This window comes from Enhydra lutris, unplaced genomic scaffold (assembly GCF_002288905.1).
Source record: "Enhydra lutris kenyoni isolate GAN:26980312 unplaced genomic scaffold, ASM228890v2 scaffoldscaffold17, whole genome shotgun sequence".
Taxonomy (NCBI): domain Eukaryota; kingdom Metazoa; phylum Chordata; class Mammalia; order Carnivora; family Mustelidae; genus Enhydra; species Enhydra lutris.
The window spans coordinates 32,609,463-32,626,712 of record NW_019154101.1 but is presented as its reverse complement, the minus strand read 5'-3'; the positions used below and the strand labels follow the sequence as shown (position 1 = coordinate 32,626,712).

The 17,250-nt window shown below is 43.5% G+C and overlaps 1 protein-coding gene across 1 annotated transcript in view; it reads right to left on the bottom strand.

The window, feature by feature from the left end:
• Positions 1 to 5,682, bottom strand: part of LOC111147556 (ABRA C-terminal like) — a 13,613-nt gene extending 7,931 nt beyond the window's left edge. The window contains exon 1 of the mRNA XM_022503650.1: positions 5,569 to 5,682. The gene's annotated coding sequence lies outside the window, so the exon portion shown is untranslated. The remainder of the gene's footprint in view (positions 1 to 5,568) is intronic.
• Positions 5,683 to 17,250: the final 11,568 nt, after the last annotated feature.

Below are 17,250 nucleotides of genomic sequence, written 5' to 3'. Positions count from 1 at the left end.
CTGAAGATTTTTTTTTTTTTAAAGATTTTATTTATTTATTTGACAGACAGAGATTACAAGTAGGCAGAGAGGCAGGCAGAGAGAGAGGAGGAAGCAGACTCCCTGCTGAGCAGAGAGCCTGATGTGGGGCTCGATCCCAGGACCCTGGGATTATGACCTGAGCTGAAGGCAGAGGCTTTTAACCCACTGAGCCACCCAGGTGCCCCGCCACTGAAGATTTTATAGCAGTCACTGGAGACAAGTGGACCAGGTAGACAGTTGGCAAAAAGTGCTCTATGAGCGGGGAAGAGTGTGTGCAAAAGCACAAAAGCAAAGGAGAAAAATCACAGCACATCTGAGGCAACTAGCTAGAAGCTGGAGTACCGAGAGAAAGGAACACACTTCCAACCTTCCCAGAGCCTGCGGTCTGGTGGGGAAAGAAGATCAATACAGGGCAACCTGAATTCTGTCAGGTTAGCACCATGATGCCCATGGGTCACACGCAGGGTACTGCATCCTTCCCTGGACAGTGCCCAGTACAGCCTGACTGCAGTGGAGAGAGCTAGTGGTAAGGACCAATCATCTCCGATGGGGAAGAGTTCAGGACTAACAGGAGCTGTGAGACCTACCTTGGTTCACTAGGTCCTCTCCAGCCTGGGTTCCACACACTGTCGTAGCCTCCTCCACCCTATCCCCTTGAGCTCGGAGCTGCAGCTCCATGGAGCTTCTTTTTGTTCCTCAAACACCCCGGGCTCTCCCACCTCCAACCTTCACACATCCTGAGTTTTTGACCCAGGCTAATGCTATTCCTCTTTCTTGCAGCTAACTGCCACACAGCCAGTTCCAACTTAGATGCGACTTCCTCCAGGAAGCCTGCCCTGAAACCCTGGGGAAGGAGCCCTCCCCCATACCACTGTGCACCCTCTCCATTGCACTTGGCTGGAACTACCAGTTTCTTGGCTTTCACCATGAGATGGTGAATCTTCGACGCAGATTCGACCTTCGACCGTCGACGCAGGAATCTGACTATAATGTTCACTGCTGAGTGACATCTGGCACCAAGAGCACAGGCTCAATAAATACCGGTTTCAGGGACACCTGGGTGGCTCAGTGGATTAAAGCCTCTGCCTTCGGCTCAGATCATGATCCCAGAGTCCTGGGATCGAGCCCCGCATCGAGCCCCGCATCGAGCCCCGCATCGGCTTTCTGCTCAGCGGGGAGCCTCCTTCTCTTCCCCCACCCCACCCCCCGCCTCTGCCTGCCTCTCTGCCTACTTGTGATCTCTGTCTGTCAAATAAATAAATAAATCTTAAAAAAAAAACCGGTTTCAAGCTGAAAGGACAAGAGCATGGAGGGGGATGAAACTCTGACTGTGGAAACTGTCACCGCAGAGTTGCTGATTTGGAGCAAGAGTGTTCAGAGACAGAAAAGGGAGGTAAAGGGGCATGGCAAACACCTACAGAAAGGAAGGGGGAGCAAGAAATAGGGAAAGAGCAGGTGGATGTGCAGAAGAGAACGCCAACCATGCAGGGTCAAAGAAGTAAAGGCAGTAGAGAGTTTCCTTATGAAGGCAGTAACTCAGGGAAAATGCAACAGGAGAGTCAGAAAGTATGAGCGACTGGCAGAAGAATATGCGTCAATTGGGGTCTGTTTCCCAAACAAATAAGGGACTAAAAAAGTGGGGTTGTATGAAGTGTTTACTTTGGAGTGATGATTTGGAAGAAACAATTGTATCCAGACAGATTGTAACTAATTCCCAGTAACCTTGAAAAAGAAGAATGAAATCCAAGTTTAAGTGATACTGACTGGTACCCCAGGTTTTCCATCACCTCCTAATTGAAAGCACTCTTTCTATCTGCTACGTTATTTGTGCAAATATTATAATTTAAGAAGTGTTTATTGTGGCAGGAGCTCTTTCTGCCCATGGGTCCTATTTCTGTGCTTTAATAAAACTACCTTTTCCACCAAAAAATAAAAATAAATAAAAAGTGTTTATTACAATAAGATGCAAAATCTTGGGTCAATGCATCCACATAAAATTCAGTATCAAAAATTAGTTTCCAAATATTGAGAGCTTTGTGTTGGTCAAATTACATCCACAACAATTACATTCAATTTGAGATAACTTGAGAGATGCTAAAAAGTTAAAATATAATCAGAAGGCACAACAAAAAGATAAGCCATGAAAATAATAGTAGAAAAAAAAAAACCTATAGATGTTAGTGTGATGGACAGGTGACATTTTTACTTACCTGGCTCCCATTCCCCACTCCCGCTTGAGAAGTCTAATTTTTGTTTGGGTTCAGTCTTTTCCTTCCTGTTCTAAACCAGTGAATTTCAGTAGAGCCTCACCCTAAATTCCAGGAGTAGGTCAGAGCCAGAATAATTGATTTGGGGCATAAGGTCTGTGATCCCATCCTAAACAATGAGGTTCAGCCCTCGGACTTTGCCAGATCAGTAAAACAACACTTTCCTATTAGGTGCTAAGATGTCAGTTTAGAACCCCTAATGTAAACTGTGACCATGTGAAAAGAGCCTTTCAGGAATGAAGTTAACACTAAGAAAAGCCCAGCCATGTTACAATGATTGTGTCTGTATATGACCCTGGCCTTTCCGGTTGCATGAACCAATCAGTCTTTTCTGGCTTTGCTTGTGCTGGTTTGATTGAGTTTCTGTTACCTGTACTCTAAGGATTCTTGAGCCATAAAGTCAGTCTAGAGAGGACCTGCAACCATTTTCTTTAAATTAAAGCTTCTTTTATGTATTTATGTGGTAGCATTGTTTCATGCTGCTGTATCGGGTAGGATAGATAGATGTAATAGACAGATTCGGGAGCCGTATAAGAAAGGAATTTCCTAATAATCAAAACTGTCTAGGAATGAATAAAGTTTGTACCTGTTACTGACAACACTGATGCAAGTAGTATAGATCTGTGAGGGTTAGTGAGGAAATTAGCCTAAACGGAAGGGAGAATGAAATGTCCAAGGGGATTACGGTCCTCTCCAATTCTCAGGTTTTCTGTTTTCCTCCAACTCTGAACATTTATCTCTTTAAAACTGCCCCCCCCCCCAAAATCAGCAGCACACTTCAGACCTAGCTCTCCTTTAATAATGACACTCAAAGGGGCACCTGGGTGGCTCAGTGGGTTAAAGCCTCTGCCTTCAGCTCAGGTCATGATCCCAGGATACTGGGATGGAGCCCCGAATCGGGCTCTCTGCTCAGCAGGGAGCCTGCTTCCTCCTCTCTCTCTGCCTGCCTCTCTGCCTACTTGTGATCTCTGTCAAATAAATAAAATCTTAAAAAAAAAAATGACACTCAAAGAGGAAACACTAGTATTAAGTAGTGTGAAAACCTGCATAATATTAAGCAGATATAGGCAGATCCAATTTAAAGAAAGAAGGCAACCAGCATCTTTATAATTAGTTACACACAAGACTCCTTATCTATGTTAATTCATGTAATTCTAAGAAACCTTGCAAAGTATGCATTATTTAAACACATTTTACAGGGGGCGCTGGGTGGCTCAGTTGGTTAAGCGTCTGCCTTCAGCTCAGGTCATGATCCCGAGATCCTGGGATTGAGTCCCACATCAGGCTCCCTGTTCAGTAGGGAGTCTGCTTCTCCCTCAGCTCCCCTACCTCTGCGCCGGAACCCACTCCCACCTGAGCTCTCTCAAATGTATAAATAAAAATCTTAAAAGTGGGGGGTTGGTCACCTGGGTGCCTCATTCGGTTAAGCATCTGCCCCCAGCTCAGGTCATGATCCCAGGGTCCTGGCATCAAGCCCCTGGCATCTTCTCCCTCTCCCTCTGCTGCTCCCCTCGCTGATGCTCTCCCTCTCTGCCAAATAAATAAATAAAATATTTAAAATAAAATATTTTAAAACACCCATTTTATGGATAATGAAACTGGGTCAGAGAACTCCCCACAATTAAATGCTGTTTTTACATCATTCTATTTTTTTCTTTTCCTCTTCCTCATCTTCTTCCCAGTCATTATGCAAAGTATGCTAAATATAATAGTGAGTTGTGTTTGTATGGAATATTACATGCTGAGTACACACCAAGGCAGAACAGTTACAAAGCAAGAAAGGCTCCCAGCCCAGACCCCTGCAAGTAGGAAAACAACAGACTTAGGAACTACTGCTAGCACATATAATTTGGCATGATTTATTTATTCATTTTATTATTTAGCGGGGACAAAGCGGGGCAATACTCATTGTTGTTACACAATCCTTAAGGCCCATGACATTGTATAAAGTACAGAAGGCTGGGACCGGAATAAGCAGCAAGATGAAGAACAATGAAGAGGCCATCCGCAGAGCAAGTCTAAGGGAAAGAAAGATTTTCAGTGGGAGCTCAAGGCAAGGCGGTGGCAAATGCTGGTCGGGTCCTCTAACTGTGTCAGAATCTAATTAGCCATTGTGCGTGGGAATCACAAAGAAAGCGGAATGTCAGGGAATTGGGCCATATCCCGAAATGCTCCACCATCAATACACACTTAAGAATATATTTTAGGGCCTTTTTATAGTTTTTGTTTTGTTTTGTTTAAGTTTAGAGGCAATACATGGAGATTTTCGAATGTTCGAGGAATAAAGCCTGCTGGAGTGGGGACGCCTGGGAATCAGCAGCCTGCGCCGCACCCACGCCCTGGGGCTGGCCACGTTTCTCAGCTGTCCTTGCAATCTCTGACTAGCAGCTGGTGTGGGTCAAGGGATGACTTGGGTTCCTTCCTGCCTGCCCGCTGGCGCGCACACGCTCCATATTTGGTCATCCCTGCTCCAAGTTTGGGAGCTGGCCCGGAAGGGGTCCCAAGCTCCTGTCCCTTGCAGGCCACCACATGGTCACCACCCGCACCAGTGCAGGGTTAGGGAGCGCAGGACTCGGGGGGCCGGGGCCGCATGGCGGGCTCCGGGGCTGCCCCCAAAGGAAGGGCCGCGTCCCGGAAGCCTTTGTCTCCGCGGGTCCCGCGCCAGCGCCACCCGCCCGCGCTCCCCGTGGCCGGTGCGCCCCGGCGAGCCGCGAAAGCCAGCACCCCAACCGGGAGACGGAAATGGAATGATCCCGGGGCTCCCCGAGTCCCCAGAGTCTCTCACCCACCCACCACTCCCACCCACCACCCCCACGATCTGGAGCGTAGGGTGCCGCACCCCACCGCCCGCGCCGCAGACTTCCCGGCGCGGGCGCGGGGGCCATCGCAGTCTCCCGGGGAAGCCTCGCCCCTCGCACCGAGCCCTTCCCCGCGGGGCTGTGCAGAACGCGCCCCCGCGCCACCTGCAAGTGCAAAGCCGCCGAGCCGCACCGCAGAGGAAACCTTTGCCTGGCCGCCGGATTCCCGGTCGCCCCCGGCCGGCACAAGGTCACGTGAGCCGATGCGGAAGTCGGCGGGAGACGCGGGGGCGTGGGGGCGCGCCCACCTGGCCCCCAGCGCGGGGTCTCAGCCCTATTCCAGTTGCAATCTCCACGCGCCTCAGCCCCTCCCGGCCCCATCTCCCCACCCGCAGCCCCCGATCGCCCGTTCGCCTGCCCTCCACCGGACACCTCCGTCCGTCTTTACACCTGCCTGTCACCTTCCCGAGAGACCCACTCACCTATCCGCCTCTTTCTCTTTTCCTCGGGAAAGCTGGGGCAGCGGCGGTCCCGACCCGGTTATCTTCTTCAACACACCGAGGAGGAAGAGGCTGAGGAAGGAAGTGACTGAGGCAGAAAAGAAAGACTGGTGTGGAGGAGGGGGGTGGGAGGTAAGAGTTTAAGCGCTCGAGGAAGGGGCCGCCCACACTCCCAGGGACGAGCCTATGAGGAGGAAACTCAGCGGAGGAGACGCCGGGGAAGCGGGCCGACTCCAGACAGGTGGCAGGACGCCCGAAGCTTCTAGGAATAGGACTCGAACTTCGATTACTGCCACCTTTCCCCTGCTCCACTCGGTGCCGATGATCTCCAACCCCCGCCTCTGATCCTGGTCTTAGATTTCCTTCCAGGATCTCCTAACGTTAGAAATGAAGCACCCCCAATGTGATGACTGCTGGGGTCTAGAAGGAACGTGACATTGGTTCTGTATGCCAGGAGCAGGGGTCTCCATAAAACTACGAAATGGCACAGTCTGATTGGCGGGGGGGGACGTTCTTAAAAACCAACTTGTTCTATTGCAAAGAAATTTTACTTGGACAATGCTAGTTCTTGATCCTGAGTGAACATAACTTTCTTCTCTTCTTCATTCATTATTTCCTACATGTAACTGCCTAGTTCAATCGAGCTATTTATACTTCCTTTATTTTAGTCACTGTTATTTCACTCAGTGTGTTTTACTCGCGCGCCAAAGAGAGAAAGAAGAGAGATACTTGCTATACCCAGAATCCCTTAAAAAAGGAAACTGAGGCTCTGCTGAAATGGCCCAAACTATTCCTAAGGCAAAGGTTGCACAAATAACCCCAAAAAGCACCACACACCCCTCGATAGCTGATTAGATTAAGGGTGATCATGTGACCCAAGGGCACACAATCCATAAACTGGCCATCATCCTAGAAGGTGACCTGGGACAAGGGATTCACACCAAACTGGGATGCTGATAATTAAGTAAGCCAATAGGATTCTCCCCTGGAAATTGAAAGAGGAGAGCACAGAATGGGCTATGTCGTAGAAAGGCTGAAGCTGAGAGAGCTTGAGTCTGGAGTAGAGAAAATGGTCCTCCAGAAAGCAAAACACTGGAGTAAGCAGAAACCCCCTGGGATGAAGTGGGGGGCTGATGGGGGGATGGGCAGAAACAGTAGAAGCAAACTCTAAGTGAAGCTGAGACCCAGGGATGGAAATAAGAGCAACAAACCCCTGCTCCCCAGGGGGATATTAGTACCCAGGTCCCTAAGGCCACACTGGATCCATCCACTTTCCAAACTGCATTCTAGTTACCCTCTCATAGCAAACACCTACCACTCTGGGCATCACTTTGAATGCGTCTCTGTTCCCTGCCACCAAAAGGTTCTGATTCAGCTTATGTTTCCCATATCAGATGAAGTATACGGTGACTCTGAGATCCTTTGGGGCCTATCTTTTCCTCACTAAAAAACAAAGTTCAAAAGTCACACTTTAATATCTTGCAAAGTCAACATGATGCAAAATTATAATTCAAGAAATTAACCTGTTTAGCAGTTATCCAAGCAGGACTTGGCTCTTTGGCCTGTGGCAGTGGTCATAGTTCTTCATCTGGATAATATCCAGTGAAATGAAGAATCAGTCTGTAGTGTGCTAACCATTACAATTAAGTAATTACTGTTTCACAGGACTCTAACAGTGGGCAAAAAAGGAAATGTTTCACCTAAACAAGGAAAAGTCCCTATTCATATAAAAATGGATAGTCTTTATACATATGCTACACTAAGTGTAACATAAACTTCATATGCATCTATAAGGAATTACAATTCAAGAAAGTTGTTTTTGATGAAAAATATTAAAATGTTTGCCAATTCATATTTTCAATTTATACCCATTTTCAATTCATACCCAATTCCTATTATTTCCGTTTCTATATAGACTTTTGCCATTTTTTCTTCTCTTAGGAATGTTATCATCATGTAGCTAAACAATGTAGAAATATAACTTAAAAAACAAAACAGAAATTTTAACTTAAAAAGCAAAAAGTAAGTTTATTAAACAGTTAAGAAGTATTTATTAAATATCGAGGATATACCAGCATCAGTGTGTCAGTACTGGAGTGTACAAAGTAGCCTATAGCATGATTTTGTCAAGAAGAACTTTCAGGGCACCTGGGTGGCTCAGTGTTAAGCCTCTGTCTTTGGCTTGGTCATGATCTCATGTTCTTGGGATCAAGGCCTGCATGGGGCTCTCTGCTCAGCGGAGAGCCTGCTTCCCCACCTGCCTGCCACTCTGCCAAATTGTAATCTCTCTCTCTGTCAAATAAATAAGTAAATAAAATCTTTAAAAAAAAAAAAAAAGAAGAAGAAGAAGAAATAGAACTTTCAGTAAGGTACATATGAAATATTAAGATGGGGGCACCTGGGTGGCTTAGTTGGTTGGGCATCTGCCTTCGGCTCAGGTCATGGTCCCAGGGTCCTGTGATGGAGCCCCACGTTGGGCTCCCTGCTCAGAGAGGAGCCTGCTTCTTCCTCTCCTGCTTCCCCTGCTTGTGTTCTCTCTCTCTCTCACTACATGCAACAATATAGATGAACCTCATAAACATGATATTGAGTGAAATGCTCCTGACTAATCTCCTTTTTACATAAAGTTTTAAAAGCAGGCAAAACTAATCAGTGGTATTAAAAGTTAGGGTAGTGGTTATCTCTGCTGGGTGGTGGGGTCACTAAAATGGGGCATGACAGGGGCCTTCAGGGTGATGATGATGTTCTGCTTCTTGATCTACTCACTGGTTAAACAGATGTTTTGTTTTGCGAAGTCACTCAGCTGGACACTAATTTTTTTTTCTCTTGTGACTATGTTCTTTCTTAATAAAACACTAAAAATAAAACATTAAACATTAAAAAAAATTAAGAATATATAAAGAATAGAAGATCTTGACCAAGCAAGGCCTATTCCAGGAATGTATGGATTATTCAACAACATCCAAAAATTTAAAAGTTCCCTATGGCTAAGAATCTTTAAGTTTTATCTTGTTCTGTAAGTGAGATTTCTCAGTTGGACCATTATTCTAGTTCAAATTGTCATCACATTGTGCTCATGTTAGTTTTAAAGATGATAGTATTATTAATGATGATTGCGTGTCTTGGGCATTAATTCGGAATCCAATTGCGGTACTATTTGAGCGATTTGGGTGACACAAAAAAGTAAAAGTAAAGTAAAAGTAAAAATTTGTGCCCTCAAGAAGTAATGGAAAAGGATTATGTATCATAATCAAGGGGGATTTATTCCAGGAATGCAAAATTGGCTCAAAAAATGGAAAATAATCAATAGACTACAATATATTAATAGAATGGAGGGGAAATCCATGTAATCAACTCAGTAGATGGGAAAAAAGCATTTGATAAAACGCAGTACTCTTCTGCAATAGAAACCCTCAACAAACTAGGAAAAGAAGAGAATTTTCTTAACCTAATAGTAATAAGGGCAACCACAAAAACTCATAGCTAGCATCATACTTAATTGTGAAAAGCTAAAAGCATGTTTCCTAAGATCAGGAACAAGACAAGAACATCTGCTAAAGAATAAACTAAAAAAGCTATTAGAGACAATAAACCAGTTCAGCAGGGTTACAGGGTATATCAATGTAAAAACCATTGTATTTCTTTTTTTTAAGACATTTTTCTTTTTTCTTTTTTAACAATATTTTATTTACTTATTTGAGGAAGAGAGAGAGAGAGAGCATGAGCAAGAGGGAGGGGAAGAGAGACAAGCAGATTCCCCATTGAGCAGGGAGCCCTAGGACACAGGGCTCGATCCCAGGACCCTGAGATCGTGACCTGAGCCTAAGGCAGATGCTTAATCAACTGAGCCACCAAGACACCCATTTGGTTGTGTTTCTATATACTAGCAATGAATAATCTGAAAATGAAACTAAGAAATAAATTCTGTTTATAGTAAGGTGAAAAGAATAAAAAACTTAGGAATAAGTTTAAAGAAGCACAAAACTTGTACACTTCTACAAAGTATTGTTGAGAGAAAAAATTTTAAAGATCTAAGTAAACAGAAAACCACCCTGTATTCATAGATTGGAAGGTTTAATATTGTGAAGATGGCAATATATCCCCAAATTATCTACAGATTGAAGGCAATCCCTATCAAAATTCTAACTTTTTTTTGACAAGTTGATCAAGCCAAAAGAATCTTGAAAAAGAAGATAAAAATTTGGAGGACTCACGTACCCTGATTTGAAAGCTTGTTACAAACCGAAAGTAAGTAATGTAAAACTTACTACAAAGGTACAGTAAGTGGTACTAAGATATATAGAAAATGGAATAGAATTTACAGTCCAGAAATAAACTCATCCATTTATGGTCAATTGATTCTTTTTGTAAGGGTGCCAAGACCATTCAATGGGGAGAGAATGGTATTTTCAACAAATGGTGCTGGACCACTGGAAATCCATAAGGAAAATAATTAATTGGATCCCTGTTTCATATAATATGCAAAACTTAAAATGGATCAAAGACATAAATGTAGGAATGGAAACTATAAATCTCTTAGAACACATAGGTGTAAATTGTCATGACCTGGATCAGGCAACATTTTCTTACATATAACGCCTAAAGCACAAGCGAACAAAGGAAAAATAGATAACCTGAATTTCATAAAAATGAGAAATGTCTATGCATCAAAGGACAGCATCAAAAGTAAAATCTGGGACAGCCCTAGTCAAATTAGGACAACTGGTCACCCTATCCATAGTTCAGCCTTCTCTTGTAGATTTGTTTCATTTGGTTTTCAGTTCTTCCACTTTCTTTTTCCTGAGTCTTTGTTGCAGCTCCAGGAAGAGAGAGACTACATTATCCTTTATTGAGCCTGGGCCAGATGGTCTGTGTTGCCAGCTGAGAGTTAAAATTTCAAGATCATTGAAATTAATCACAAAAGGTTAAATGTTGTGTGCCAAGAGCAACCAGACAAGCAGCTGAAGTGATCACGGTGATGTCAGGTGGCAAGGTGGGCACCAAGAAATGTGATTTCTAGACCAAACGTCCAAGGTGTTGTCTGAGGGTTACAAAGGCCTGGAGTGAAAGAGGTTAAGGCCACAGAGCATGACAGTGGTAGTAACTTAGCTACACATTAGAATCACTTACCAACCTTTAAGAAGTAGTGCCCAGGACCTACTTAAGCTAATTAAATCATAATCTCTGTGACATCAATGTTTGAAGGTCCCAAGGTGATTTTGATGTGCAGTCAAGGTTGAGAACCACTGGTCTGGTCAAGCCTGGGAAGCCAGTAGCCAGGGAAATCTTGTAGCAGCAGTTGCTCCAGGAGTTCCAAGGAACTTTCGTTTTTCAGCTGCTACAGCTACTACTGTCTTTTTAGTTGATCCCACAGAATGTAATGGGTCTGTTTAGTCTCTGCCCAGGCTTTGTCATTCATGTTGACTGTGGTAGGGGCACTTTCTTAGGATGATCAGAGGAAAATCTGATACTGAGGCAGGGTAGGGACTCAGCAACATTTTAAGACTTGGAAGGTGCTCAGGAAGGTCTCTTTTTCCCAAAGTGTCTCCTTTATCACCATAATTTATGCCTGAAATTCCAATCAGTATAGGTTGCTTTAGTACAGAAGTTGCAAATTCAAATGCCTCTAGAGACAGGCAAATGAATGCAGTCTTTAAGTATTTTAGTTTCAGGTTCTTGAAAACGTATCTAACTACCCAGTTTGGATTGATAATTATTGATTAATACCTCCAGTTAAATCTGGTGTGTCTAGTTATTATGACTACTGATTCCAAAATCTGTAAATGAGGTAATTTCTCTACCGAGGAGCTATGGGAGAGGAATCACCCCCCAAAATATGTCTACCATAGACAATAGCAACTCTATAGATCTGCCTTGTACAATAATTAGCTACTAGCCCCATATGCATATTTTCATTTACATTTAAATTAATTGAAATGAAATAACATTAAAAATTCAGATCTTTGGTCACAGTAGCGTCATCTCAAGTGTTCAACAGCCACAAGTGGTTAACAGCTACTATCTTGTATGGCACAGAATGTTTCTGTTTTCCCAGCAAGTTCTATTGGACAGAGCTCTTGTAGATGACCCCCCAAAAAATCAACAAACTTTTCCCCCCACTCCTAAGCCCACAACCAAAAAAAAATTTTTTTTGCAAATTACTTCTGTTCTAGGCCTCCTACTTTTCTGACACGAAACCTAAGTTCTCGCCTCAAAATGATTAATCCTCTGGTTCATTCACAATTCCTCCCTACGATCCTCCATCCTGCTGCTTGCTTGCGCTTTTGTTTTCTTCACTTCTCAACAGATTTCTTCAAGGAACACTTTCAACTTGCCACTGCAATCCCGCACCACCCAAAATTTATTTTACTGCTTGTAATCTGGCTTTTGCCTTCACTCTTTTACTAAAGCTACTCTCTCTAGTCTAAGGTCACTCATGACTCCCAACTGGCAAACACAACGACCTGCTCCCAGTTCTCACTGCCGTGCAGCTCTCTGTAGCACTTGGCATTGTCACCAATCCCCTTGGTTGTGATAGTGATCATTACCAAGTAAGGGAGAGTAAATGGCTCAGGTGTACCACCTGCTTGAAGTCTAGGCTGCCGGAAATCTGGAAGAAGTGGACCCCTCAGACTGGATACCAGGGAGCATGCAGGAGGCGGAGGGGACGGAGGAAGCGGGGCCGACTAACGTCTCCTGGGAAGGGAGTGATGTTCTAAGGCTGAGTGCAAAAGAAGCGCAACTGAAGTGGTTTGGAGCTGGGGGCTCTGGTCCAGAGGTTGCTACCAGGAGAGAAGATGATACATGGCTGTGTGCCCAGGACACCAAACACTAAATAGACATTAACAGAGCAGAACTGGCTCTCCTCCAACCCCCATCCCCTCACTGTACACTGGACCAGATGCAGGAGCAGAAGCAGATCTCGCCACTAGGTCCAGGACTGGTGATTGAGGTAAGGAAACAACAGGAAGGTCAGGGCCCTGGGGAAGGAAATCAGGGCTCAGGTCCCCAGTCTGCACACCCAAAAGCTTTCAGCAGGATGTCAGCAAATAGTACCAAGCTGATGGGCACTCTCCCTTTCTGAGGGGACTCTGGGAAAGGCTGGAGTAGACAGCCTCAACTTCCTTTAATTAGCGGCAGGAGAGAAGTGGGACCAACAGCAAACACTACCACGCAAGTAAGCACAGAAAGGCTGGAGAAGTAGGAACAGCTCACCAGCTCAGACACTTGCCAGCATCAAGGGGTGGTCAAAGAGCTATCTCAGTGCTCCTCCTGTTGCCATTTCTTCCTTCTCTAACTCCTTCACTGACCCTCTTTTACTACCTGGAACTCTAAAAAAATGAAGTCCTCACAGACAAGTCTATACTTCTCTTCTTGTTCCCCCAAACCCCAGCCTAGAACATAGTCCTCTGGTATTCCCCTGTAGGGAGGTCTCAGATCCCCTAGCCCAACCAGCCTCTCTGTGTCGGAATCTCTAAGGGAGAGAACTTCTTAGACATACAGAATCTCAGACTGACTGAAACTGCATTGGCATTACACTCAAGTCTGGGATGCCCTGCTCCGGTCCATCCTTCATCTTCCTGCCAGGTTAACTCTCTAAAAGTACAGCTGTAATCTGTTACGTTAATCCTTCAGAGTTTCCTGATGGTCTAGTGAATTGAGTATACACTTCTCACCGTGCCCTTTAAAACCGTCCACAACTTCTACTACCTTCCAGATTCCTGACCACCCAAAACCATCTGTGAAAACCATGAATCAAATTGAATTCCACCTTTTTCCTGCACCTGGTCCAGAGTCTAGGGTGGGGATGAGATGTAGATTAGTTTTGTTCTGTAAATGTGTAGTTGGCACTTCCTGTGTGCTTTGGCATACAACCTTGTACTTCTCTTCCTGGCCTGAAACCACCAAATCCCCACTTTCTTGCCTTTGCTCAGATCGTTCCCTTTGCCTGATAAGTCTCCCCTCCCGGTCCCCCATGATATCTTTGTCTACTGAACTCCAAGATCGAACTTGAATGCTTGCTCTTGAATAAAATTCCACGTGTGGCATAAAGTAGAGGTGACCCAGTCACCATCCTGGCTCCAGTCCTGACTGTGGGCATCCTTGGGAATGGAGCTATGTTCTAGGTACCTCAGTTTCCTAATCTAAAAATTAGTGAGACCTAAACCAACTTGCTGGATTGATGTAATGATTAAATAAAATCTTGTCTCTTTTAAGCATCCCTGTTCATTGCAAAAGGATTTGACAAGAAGGGAACTAATATAGAAAACATGCCCAGGGACGCCTGGGTTAAAGCCTCTGCCTTCAGCTCAGGTTATGATCTCAGGGTCCTGGGATCGAGCCCCGCATCAGGCTCTCTGCTCAGCAGGAAGCCTGCTTCCTCCTCTCTCTCTCTGTCTGCCTCTCTGTCTACTTGTGATTTCTGTCTGTCAAATAAATAAATAAAATCTTAAAAAAAAAAAAAAGAAAGAAAGAAAGAAAACATGCCCAGCCCTGTTCTCTTCCTTCATTCCACTCCTCCTGTCCCGAATGTGTCCTATCCCCCTTTGAGAGCCCTCTCGCACTTTGCACATCTTTTGGGACCGTTATCTCATGCCACCTTCTGAAATGCAAATATTACCATAGTCTTTTGAAACTTAATAAAATCAATTCAGGTTCACTACTCCAATCCAGTGCTCTGACTTATATTTTTGCATATTCTCAGAATGTACATTCTCCTGCTTTCTGCTGGTTCTGAGTTCTCTAATCCTAATTACATTTTTTCATGAATGTTTAAAAAAAAAAAGAAAGACATGGAAGAGCTCCATCCCTTTAATTCACTGCAAACACACCTCGCTAACCAACATTTGGCATTAGGTGAAGAATGTCAGGGCAGCTATAATTTACAACATGATGTGAGAAAAATTTTTTAAGATTTTATTTATTTATTTGACAGAGAGAGAGAGAGCATAGCAGGGAGAGCGACAGCCAGAGGGAGTAAGCTTCCCCCTGAGCAAGGAGACAATGCAGGGCTCAGATCCCAGGTTCCTGGGATCCTGACCTAAGCTGAAAGCAGACACCTAACAACTGAGCCACCCAGGCATGCCTGATGTGAATTTTTTAAAAATCCATGCAAAGTTTATTAAAAATAGATTGCACAAATGAAATACAGTTGGAATGGAGTTTTGATGTTTTTTTCATAGTGATACACAATTGTGAGCAGCACTTTTACCTGGTTGTCCAAGGATGGCCAAATCCACTGGTTTATGGGTTTTACAACTCCACGTACAAATTCCCCTGCATGTAGATATTTACATGTATTTGCATATGCTTATGTGTATTTGTTATTCTCTGTATAATAATATATTTTCCTTTAAAGAAAGAGTGTGTTGGTGTGCCTGGCTGGCTCGGTTGGGAGAACATGGGACTCTTGACCTCAGGGTCTTGAGTTGAAGCCCCACATTGGGCATGGAGCTTACTTAAACAAACAAACAAAAAAAAAAGTGTGGGTTTAGGTCCCATAAAGCTGCCAGTATCTTCAAGATAAAGTTTAAGGATAGAAGCGATTTATATTAAAGGAAAGCAGGCAATTTATAATGGAATATGAGATATCGTGTTTAAAAGTCCCTTTACTGCCCTATCTCTGGAATTGCTCACAGGCCCCTTTCCCTGCAGTTCCAGGCTCCTACCTGCTGCCAGGCACTGTCCTCACCTCGCCCTGTCTATGGGCCAAGGTCGCACTGCTCAGGCTCCAGAACCTCCCGTTCCCTTCTTTATTATGCAGAGCAGGTTAGCTTTCTAGTCCAAACTTCAAAGTCTCCTAAATGTGCTCTGCGGAAAAAAAGCACCTTCTTTGGCCCTTGAGCAGCTTGGAAGACCTGAAAGAGGCTTTAGAATTCGCCTGTTTTTCTTTCTTCCTCCTTTTTCTTCTTCACTCCCTCCCTTCCTTCTTTTCTTTTCTCTTCTTTTCTTTCTTTTTTTCTTTCTTTCTTCTTTCTCTTCCTCCCTCCATCCTTCCTTCCTTCCTTCCTTTCTCTCTCTCTCTTCCCCCACCATGAATCTCTATCCATGAGACTAAGCTCATAGCATTTTCTTCTCTGTGATGTGAATTATGACAAAACCCTCTAAAGAAGACAAAAAATGCTACAGTCTATTGTTTTAAAAAGCACATTTATTGAAATTTGTATTGGAACTTGTACCATAGTGATTCCCCTTTGGTAGACTTTAAAGTTCTTGAGGGTGGACGGTGTCTTATTCGTTTTGTATCCTTTGCAATGCTTGGCACCGTGCCTGGCAAGGAGTGAGCACTCAACAATTGCTTAGTTGAATGAACTGGAGGGTTGACTATCTAACCTCTTGACTCCTCTCAGGGCTATTTAAAATGAAAGATTTATACAACTGTATAAACCAGTCATCTTAGCCATTGTAGTCTAGATCTTTTTCAATTTCACCGAAATTTAAACAAGTTTCTAGGGAAGAGGTAATTTAAAAAATTGAGTATGTATTGAGCACCTATAATTATCAGCATATATGTGTATATATATATATATATATAAATAATATATATATGCATATATATATTTCTTTTTTTTTAAGATTTTATTTATTTATTTGACAGAGAGACACAGCGAGAGAGGGAACACAAGAAGGGGGAGTCGGAGAGGGAGAAGCAGACTTCCTGTTGAGTAGGGAGCCAAACGCAGGGCTTGAGCCCAAGACCCTGGGATCATGACATGAGCCAAAGGCAGATACTTAAAGACTAAGCCACCCAGGCCCCCCCTCTTTTTTTTAAGTAGGCTCCACACCCAATATGGGGCTTGAACTCACAGCCTTGAGATCAAGAGTCAGATCCTCTACTGGCTGAACCAGCCAGGCACCCCTCAGCATTTATATTTTTTTATTTCCACTGTCCTTTTATTGTGAAATTAATGTCCAGTCTCTACCTTCAGGATCAATGACTCCGGATCCTGCTCAATTGAAATAAGCTACTAAAATAATGACAAAGACAGTTTCACTGGTATTGTAGTTTACAGTATCATGTAAATGTTAAATGTTATTAATTACATGGGGAAATTCTTCATAATATCTATCTTTTTGCTGTCAATTGCTAGTATTTGTCACATACATTTATTAAATCTTCCTAAGAAAAATTTCAGAAAAATGTGATTTGATGTTTTGTCAATATAAATTTAGAAGATCCATGTGTAAATTTTAAATCATTTTGGTGGTTGTTCCATGTACTTATTTAAGGGATGAAACAACAAAAATGTGTGCAGAAGGCACCTAAACTACCCTCGCTCCTTTCTTGTCTTAGCAGTGTTGATCAAACTGTGATGCTCTAAATGAAAGAATTATTCGGTAAATAGAGATTCCTTTCTAGGACTAATTCCAGTCTCTTCATTGATTTCTAAGGAACTCAGAATGTGGTTTTTATTGTCACAAATTTCCTTAAAATAGCTAATTACTTCCTTGCACTTATAAAGTCTGATGGATTTTGATAGGTTATGTCACTCAAGCCTTTAGATTTTGATTTAAAAATGCAAATATCCAGATGTTTCTAGATAGGTTTCTCTTCTGAGCAGTTAAGAGGCTTCGGGGTGGTCCTCCAAGTTTGACATATACCAGGAAGACTGGCTCATGTTAACCAACTGATGTGTATAGAAGATTATCTTTGAAATATCAATA